The 8123-nt window shown below is 45.1% G+C and overlaps 2 pseudogenes across 2 annotated transcripts; one reads left to right on the plus strand and one right to left on the minus strand.

The window, feature by feature from the left end:
* Positions 1-2646: 2646 nt before the first annotated feature.
* On the minus strand, positions 2647-4599 carry LOC310787930 (heat shock cognate 70 kDa protein pseudogene; annotated as a pseudogene). The gene has a single exon. The product of its transcript is annotated as a heat shock cognate 70 kDa protein pseudogene (transcript).
* A 571-nt stretch (positions 4600-5170) lies between these two features.
* Positions 5171-6103, plus strand: LOC310788553 (UBX domain-containing protein 1 pseudogene; annotated as a pseudogene). The gene has a single exon. The product of its transcript is annotated as a UBX domain-containing protein 1 pseudogene (transcript).
* Positions 6104-8123: the final 2020 nt, after the last annotated feature.

Below are 8123 nucleotides of genomic sequence, written 5' to 3' on the forward strand. Positions count from 1 at the left end.
ACAGTTTTGTGCATACATTGAGTCTAAGAAAAGTTGCGGAGGGACATTTTGAAAGCTAAGATAATATATTTTCAATGCATATTCAAAACAGTCAGATTGACACCAAGTCGATGTAATTAACTAACTATTATTTAATCAAATTAATTAATGATATAGAGTTAATCAAATTAATTAACTATATAGTTAATTAATGTTATACATGTTCTCAGTGTGTTACAATATTGATGTGATATTACACAAACTACTGGATGAATGATGTGTCTTGCCATTGTGATCTGGCAGTTTCAAAAATTATCAATAATTTCAATCAACAGAGGCAATTGATTGAACAGTGGCTCTGTGGCAAATAACATATTCCTCATTGTCTGGGGAGAGCAAGAAATTGATCAACTTGGCGAGTCTGTGTCCATCACAATTGAAACGTGAATGGCTCTCCTTCAGCAGGAATGTGACGTGGTTCATTGATGCTGACACATTACAAGACAGCTACACAGGATAGGATTGACACACTAGGTGCGGAAGGAATGTAAATGATATGCAAATTGACTGATGAATATTTAGGATTTCCCCAATTCACCTAACATAAATATATGATTAGCATTTTTTGGTCTTATGATTAACCTGACAGAAGCACAGTCCACATCGACCTGCGGCTGTCCCCAGTCATGAATATTTATGGGCAGTACACTTATTTTCCAACCTAAGCGGAAGACATGGGTGCATGCGGGTAAACAACTCCTTTGTCTTTGCTTAGTTGAGAGCCTTAATTCATGTTATGGTAAATGAGAATGAATGTTGGAAAACATCTAATGGTGAAAACTGAAAAGCATGTTACTTAAATGACCAATTGTGAGGCCATCAGTGATGATGGCAGTGATGATGTCATCAGTGATGTCGCTTGAGCAATAGTGATGTCATCAGTAGTCGGGTTTCTATCCACCTGTTTTTATGCAAAATTTCAATTTGCGCATAAAAAAAACGGAGTGGAAACGCTGCAAAATTCGCAAAAACCTCCAAATATCGCAAAAACGTTTCCATGCTTGAGGGAGGTGGAAAAGTCGGTGTTTCCATAAAAGGAAAATGCGATACGTGCAGTGGAAACAGATTAAACAGATTGGAACTTTTAAGTGTGGGAGTTGCAAACATTGCGATAATATCATGAAAATTTATCATTTTCAAGATGTACACATCCCACAGATACAAAATGAGATACTTTGCCAATTGCAACAGCACACATGTTGCATATAAACTGGAGTGTCCCTGTGGTTGTTTTCTACATTGGATGAACAAAAAGAAGATTAAAAGACCGAGTTGCAGAACATAAAAATGCCATCGGCAGGAGGTGACCGCCTAAAAAGACTACTCCACCGTGAGACGTTCTGGATTGTACAACTGAAAGCAACCAAATACCCCGGCCTCAATGATGAGATAGGTTTTTCTCCATTTCTGTAAAATAATACTTAAAAAATGTTTTACTGAAAGAATATTTTAATATGTGGAACTACTGAGGGTGACGTCAAGGTGACTCTTTAGCCAATATGTTTGTAGTTATGAATTAGGGCTATATGGGCCTTCCTGTTTTTGTTATTATCATTATTGTCATTTTTAATGACTTGAGTTTACCTCTGCTCTCATCTCCCCTCCCCCCCTTCCCTCTTCTTCCATCACTTCCATATTCTTCACCAATAGGCTTGCACACTGATGGAGAACCATCCCCCCATTCTATTCATTAGTGGAACAGAATATAGGTGTGTAAGCCCTGATGAGCCTGACCCTGATGAAGACCTACACTGTAGGTCGCAACGTGTTGGTCTTCATTTTAAACGTTTTTCTTTGCCATGCAAAATAAAGGCATTTTAATTATTCCAACCTACAGTGTGCCTTGGATTGTTTTTGAAGGCAACTTGCAGTTTTTACATTTGACCAAGATATCACTCATGCAGAGTCCTTCACAAGATGGAATGAGCACAGTACACCTGAAATATCCAAAGAGCACCTGTAAGTGATCACTACAGAGACCCAGCAGCGCTTCCACTCTAATGTCTGCACAATATAATACAGTATACTGCTTTGTACTGTATAGCTGTAAAATAAATTATCCGATACGAGGCAACTTAATAAACTCCATAGAAATAGCTTACACTGGCGAGCAATTTATGGTTAATGTATGGAAAAATGCAGTTTATAGAATGACGCAGTATTTTTGTATTTTATTTTGAAGGCTCAATTCTGAAATCTACAGCATCACCCAATGAATTTTTCTATTTCATCATTAATTAATAATAATAATAATAATACTAATAGAAAATACATCCAAAACAGTGCATTACTGGCTAGGATAACCATGTGTCTTTTATTGTGCATGGATGGATAATGGAATTCTGGGCTACATTACCGCTCTTTTTTTCCTACAGAGACCAAACAGAGACAATGGTCATTTTTGGTGTTTTTTTGTGTGCAAGTACATTAGTGTTAAAGTTCAGCAATTTTGTGTCTCATTCGTTATCATATTTAAATAGTATTTTATCACATGCAAAGAAAAAAAAAGATTGGCCATCGGCCGTCCTGCTCTCGAAATATCTGCGTTGGCCATTGAAAAACCCATATAGGTCCTATGGGGTCCCCTACAGTGCAGCAATGGAATGTTTAGTCCACCTCGTCAATGGTAGGGCCGGATCCACTGCCACCGGGAGCGTCACCAGCTGCACCAGTGAAGCCTCCGGGCATCCCCTCTGGCATACCGCCCGGCATGCCACCAGCACTCTGGTACAGGTTGGTGATGATGGGGTTGCACACCTTCTCCAGCTCCTTCTGCTGATGCTCATACTCATCCTTCTCAGCAGTCTGGTTCTTGTCCAGCCAGCTGATGACCTCGTTGTACTTATCCAGGATCTTCTGCTTGTCCTTGTCACTAATTTTGCCAGCAAGTTTCTCATCCTCCACAGTGGACTTCATGTTGAAGGCGTAAGACTCCAGAGAGTTTTTAGAAGACACCTTGTCACGCTGGAGGTCATCCTCAGCCTTGTACTTCTCAGCCTCCTGCAACATGCGCTCAATGTCCTCCTTGTTGAGACGACCCTTGTCGTTTGTGATGGTGATCTTTTTCTCTTTGCCAGTGCTCTTGTCGACAGCAGACACATTCATGATACCGTTTGCATCAACATCGAATGTGACCTCGATCTGAGGAACACCACGAGGAGCAGGAGGGATGCTGGTCAGTTCAAACTTGCCCAGCAGGTTGTTGTCTTTAGTCATGGCACGCTCACCCTCATAAACCTGAATGAGCACACCAGGTTGGTTGTCAGAGTAGGTGGTGAAGGTCTGGGTCTGCTTGGTGGGGATGGTAGTATTACGTTTGATCAGTGCAGTCATGACACCTCCAGCTGTCTCGATACCCAGGGACAGAGGGGTGACGTCCAGAAGAAGCAGGTCCTGGACGTTCTCAGACTTGTCACCAGACAGAATGGCGGCCTGGACAGCGGCTCCATAGGCCACAGCTTCATCAGGGTTGATGCTTTTGTTCAGCTCCTTGCCATTGAAGAAGTCCTGCAGCAGCTTCTGGATCTTGGGGATACGGGTGGAGCCACCAACCAAGACAATGTCATGGACCTGTCCTTTGTCCATCTTGGCATCGCGGAGTGACTTCTCTACAGGTTCCAGGGTGCCACGGAAGAGGTCAGCATTGAGTTCCTCAAAGCGAGCCCTGGTGATGGTGGTGTAGAAGTCAACTCCTTCATAGAGAGAGTCAATCTCAATGCTGGCCTGGGTGCTGGAAGACAGGGTGCGCTTTGCCCTCTCACAGGTGGTGTGCAGACGACGGACAGCTCTCTTGTTGTCACTGATGTCCTTCTTGTATTTGCGTTTGAACTCTGCGATGAAGTGGTTGACCATGCGGTTGTCGAAATCTTCTCCACCAAGATGGGTGTCTCCGGCAGTCGACTTTACCTCAAAGATACCATCCTCAATGGTCAAGACTGACACATCGAAGGTGCCACCACCAAGATCGAAGATGAGAACGTTCCTCTCAGACCCAACCTTCTTGTCCAACCCATAGGCGAAGGCAGCAGCAGTTGGCTCGTTGATGATGCGTAGAACATTGAGGCCAGAGATGGTGCCAGCATCCTTGGTGGCCTGGCGCTGGGAGTCATTGAAGTAGGCGGGCACAGTAATGACTGCATTGTTTACAGTTTTTCCAAGGTAGGCTTCAGCTATCTCCTTCATCTTCACCAGCACCATGGAGGAGATCTCCTCTGGGTAGAAGGATTTGGTCTCACCCTTGTACTCAACTTGAACCTTGGGGCGGGTGTTGTCATTGATGACTGTAAATGGCCAGTGCTTCATGTCCGACTGCACAACTCCATCATCAAACTTGCGGCCAATCAGTCTTTTCGCATCAAAGACTGTGTTGGTTGGGTTCATGGCAACCTGACACTTGGCAGCATCTCCGAGGAGCCTCTCAGAGTCAGTGAAGGCCACATAGCTGGGTGTGGTCCTGTTGCCCTGGTCGTTGGCAATGATTTCAACTTTGCCATGCTGGAACACACCCACACAGGAGTAGGTGGTCCCAAGATCGATGCCAACTGCTGGTCCCTTAGACATGTTTCCTAATAATTAGAAACGAGGATAATTTGAGTGACAACTTAGCTAGGTGAGATACCTGTGAGGAACACACTTTACAGTGCTCAGCCTTCTGGATTGTCACTAATGATGTCACTATGTGTCTGACATCACTGATGATGTCACTATGCATAAGAGGGATTCATGACATCACTGATGATTTCACACTGGAATTGTTTGATACTGTACCACTCTGAATCCTACTATTCTACTATAGAATGAAGGAACAACTGTCCACTCCCCGCTGTCCTCTCCTTTCTGAATGCATTTATCTCTGGTTGGCCAATCGATCTGAAACTGCACATGGGCATTGGACAGGACATTGGAATGGGCAGGCATGTGGAAGTGAAGAAGCCAGACAATGTAGATGTCATAGATAGACAATGTGACATCATCAATTTCACAGACACTGATTATGTCATAGACATTGTGACATCATCAGTGATGTCATAGATCACCAGTGATGTCATAGACATTGTGACCTCATCGGTGATGTCATAATAAGCCCTTCAGAATATAAAAGTCCAACACCCCTTGTTGCCTCCCTGATAAGATGGCAGAGTTAACAACTCTACAGAGCCTGGTGGAGATGGGCTTTGACAGAAACAGAGCAGAGAAGGCGGTGGCCACCACAGGGAACCAGGGGATAGAAAGAGCCATGGACTGGTTAATGGAGCATGAGAATGATGAGCCCCGCGTGCCTCCTGAGACGAACGTCCTGGGAGGCAAAGGAGACCAGCCCAGCCAAGCCCAGCCCACAGTAGTAGACACCGCTGAAGGGGGAGCGGATGGAGAAGACATGGACCAGAACGAGGAGGGGGGTAGCAAGCTGCCGATGACAGAGGACGAGAAACGGGAGCAAGTCAAAAGGTTAGAGGAGATGATGCAGGTGAAGCAGGCGGAGCGGAGAGAGCGGGAGCGGGCAGAGGAAGTGGAGAGGGAGAAGCAGCGGAGGAAGCAGGGCCAGGAGCTCCAGCAGATCCAACAGAAGCTGCAAAACGACAAGATGAGGAAGCTGGCTGACCAGTGCAGGAAAGAGAAGATGGAGGACCAACTGGCCAAGCAAAGGGTTAAAGAGAAGATCGCACGTGACAGAGAGGAGAGAGCGCAAAAGTGTGTTGGCAGTGGATCCACCAACACAGCCGTGTCCCCGCCTCCTGCCCAGCCCAGCCCCTCATCGCCCACCAGTCAGGCCCCGCCCACCAAGAAGGAGTATGACGAGTGCAGGATCCAGGTTCGTCTGCTGGACGGCTCGGCTCTCACGGCGCTCTTCAAGGCCAAGGAGCCGCTGGCGGCGGTGCGCGTCTACGTGCAGATGAACGGCAACATGCCCGAGGGCCAGGACTTCAAGCTGCTGTCGCCCTACCCCCGCTACGTCTACACAGAGCTGGACATGGAGAAGCCCCTCAAAGAGCTGGGTTTGGTGCCTTCGGCCGTGCTGGTTGTTACCTCTGTGAGCCTGCCTCACCTACCTACCTACCTGTGAGCGAGCCTACCTCACCACCACTTATGCTATGTCAAACAAGAGACCCCAGAGATGGACTGACACATGGGCGGGGCCCCCCACCTCACACCACCACTCAATAAGTCAGCTGGCAGTCATATGAAGCTCATTCAGATTGTCCCTTTTCCATTTTTACAACGTGGCCATGAGGCCGAGGCATCTATAAGAGGTCTGTCTGTCCATCTGTATGCAAATCTGAAAGAAAGAAAGAAAGAAAGAAAGAAAGAAAGAAAGAAAGAAAGAGAAAGAAAGAAATCTGCTATTGGCTGGTCTTTGGTGCCTTGATGATGCAGGGGTATTCAACTCAAATTCAAGCAGGTCCAGTCACTAACATTTCTTTCCATCAAAGGCCTGAAGTATCATAATACCGTGTTATGTTTCAGAGGCCTATATGTAGTTGTTGTATGACTTTCAAATCAAATCAAATAAACAAAGTGCATTTCATTATTGATCGATTTCTGGAAGTGGAGCCGACCAGGCTCTGCTTATCAAACATGATATCTCAGATCAGATCTCAGACACCACTAGCAGCTCTTATCAAACATGATATCTCAGATCAGATCTCAGACACCACTAGCCTGATATTGATGGAGCTTTTACTCATCTTCACACTGTGTTGCAGTGCTTGATACTTGGTTGGCCTGATGGTGGCATTATAGTTATTAAAGGTCAAAATGATGAACTTTGAAAGGCCAAACTGCACCATCGCTGCTGGCCTGATTTTGACAAAACTTAGAGGGATGAATGATTTTGGCATTCTAGCATTTACATGACACTGATTGGACAATATGATTAAAGGTCAAAATTTCAAATGTTGAAAGGTCTGATTGGCACAGCTTGCTACAACCATGCTCGCAAATTGCACTTACTGGCCTAACGAGGGCGCTATGTCAAAATTGTATATCCTGCACCATGAATCTAATTAACATGAAACTTGCTACTACACAAATCCATCTATCTTAAAAAATTCCACTGGCTGGCCAAAAGGTCAACATTTCTAACTGAAAGATCAAAGTTTTGTGTGCCTGCATCATTAGCGGACAACCAGTGGGCTAGCTCAGGGTTTGACAGAGGAAGCCATGGAAGTGACACTGAAAGCTGTAGTTCTTCGAATGGCCACTTGAGGCTGTATCCATGGAGGGAGTCAGGATTAAGCATGTTTACAGCCTGGTTCAAAACATGATTTTGGCTTATATAGCTAATTTCACCTTTTATGACAACTGTACGGGGGTGATTTTTATTTTACCAGCCATCTCGCACACTACGAGTACGAATACTCAATTCCTATAGACCCCTTATACAGCTTGTCAACATGGAGCTGCGCGCGCATCGTGTAGGCAAAAAGCCCGGAGCCGCTCATTGACACAGACAGAGCTGTGTGAAAGACGCCGCTGTCAGGACTGCTCTGTGCTCATCTGCGACACACAGTTAGATTTTTTTTTTTTTTTTTTAACTCTTTATTTTGATTTAACAAAAGTACATAGACACTTGAAAGGAAAAGAAGACAGGGACAGAAAGAGACAAACAAAAACAAAACTGTCGCAGCTGGGGGTTACGCTTCTCTGTTCTCGGGTCCTTCCTTTTAGTCCGTTATTGGATTCTGCTCGCCTCTTGCTCTGAAGGCAGTCCACTTTTCCCATCGGCGATCCAGAATCTTGGCCTTTGTTCTAATGCGAAAAGTCATTTTTTCCATGGAGTGAATCTCCTCTACTATGGCCAACCATTGATCTACTCCTGGTGGATCTTCTTTGAGCCAATTCCTCGTAATGGCCTTTTTCCCCGCAAGAGTGAGAATCTTAAAGAGATAGAAGTCCTCCTTATGTATGTCCTCTTCTGTGATAACCCAAGATATACAACCTGTGGCTCCCTAGGGAACTCGTAACCCAAGACTTCTTTTACAGTTTGATTAATTGTGACCCAGAAAGATTGTATTTTTGTGCAAAACCAGAAAATATGAGAATGATTGGCGTTCACCACCCCACACTGTCTCCAGCAGGGCTGC

The sequence above is a fragment of the Poromitra crassiceps genome (genome assembly GCF_964638095.1).
Source record: "Poromitra crassiceps genome assembly, chromosome: 13".
Taxonomy (NCBI): Eukaryota; Metazoa; Chordata; class Actinopteri; order Beryciformes; family Melamphaidae; genus Poromitra; species Poromitra crassiceps.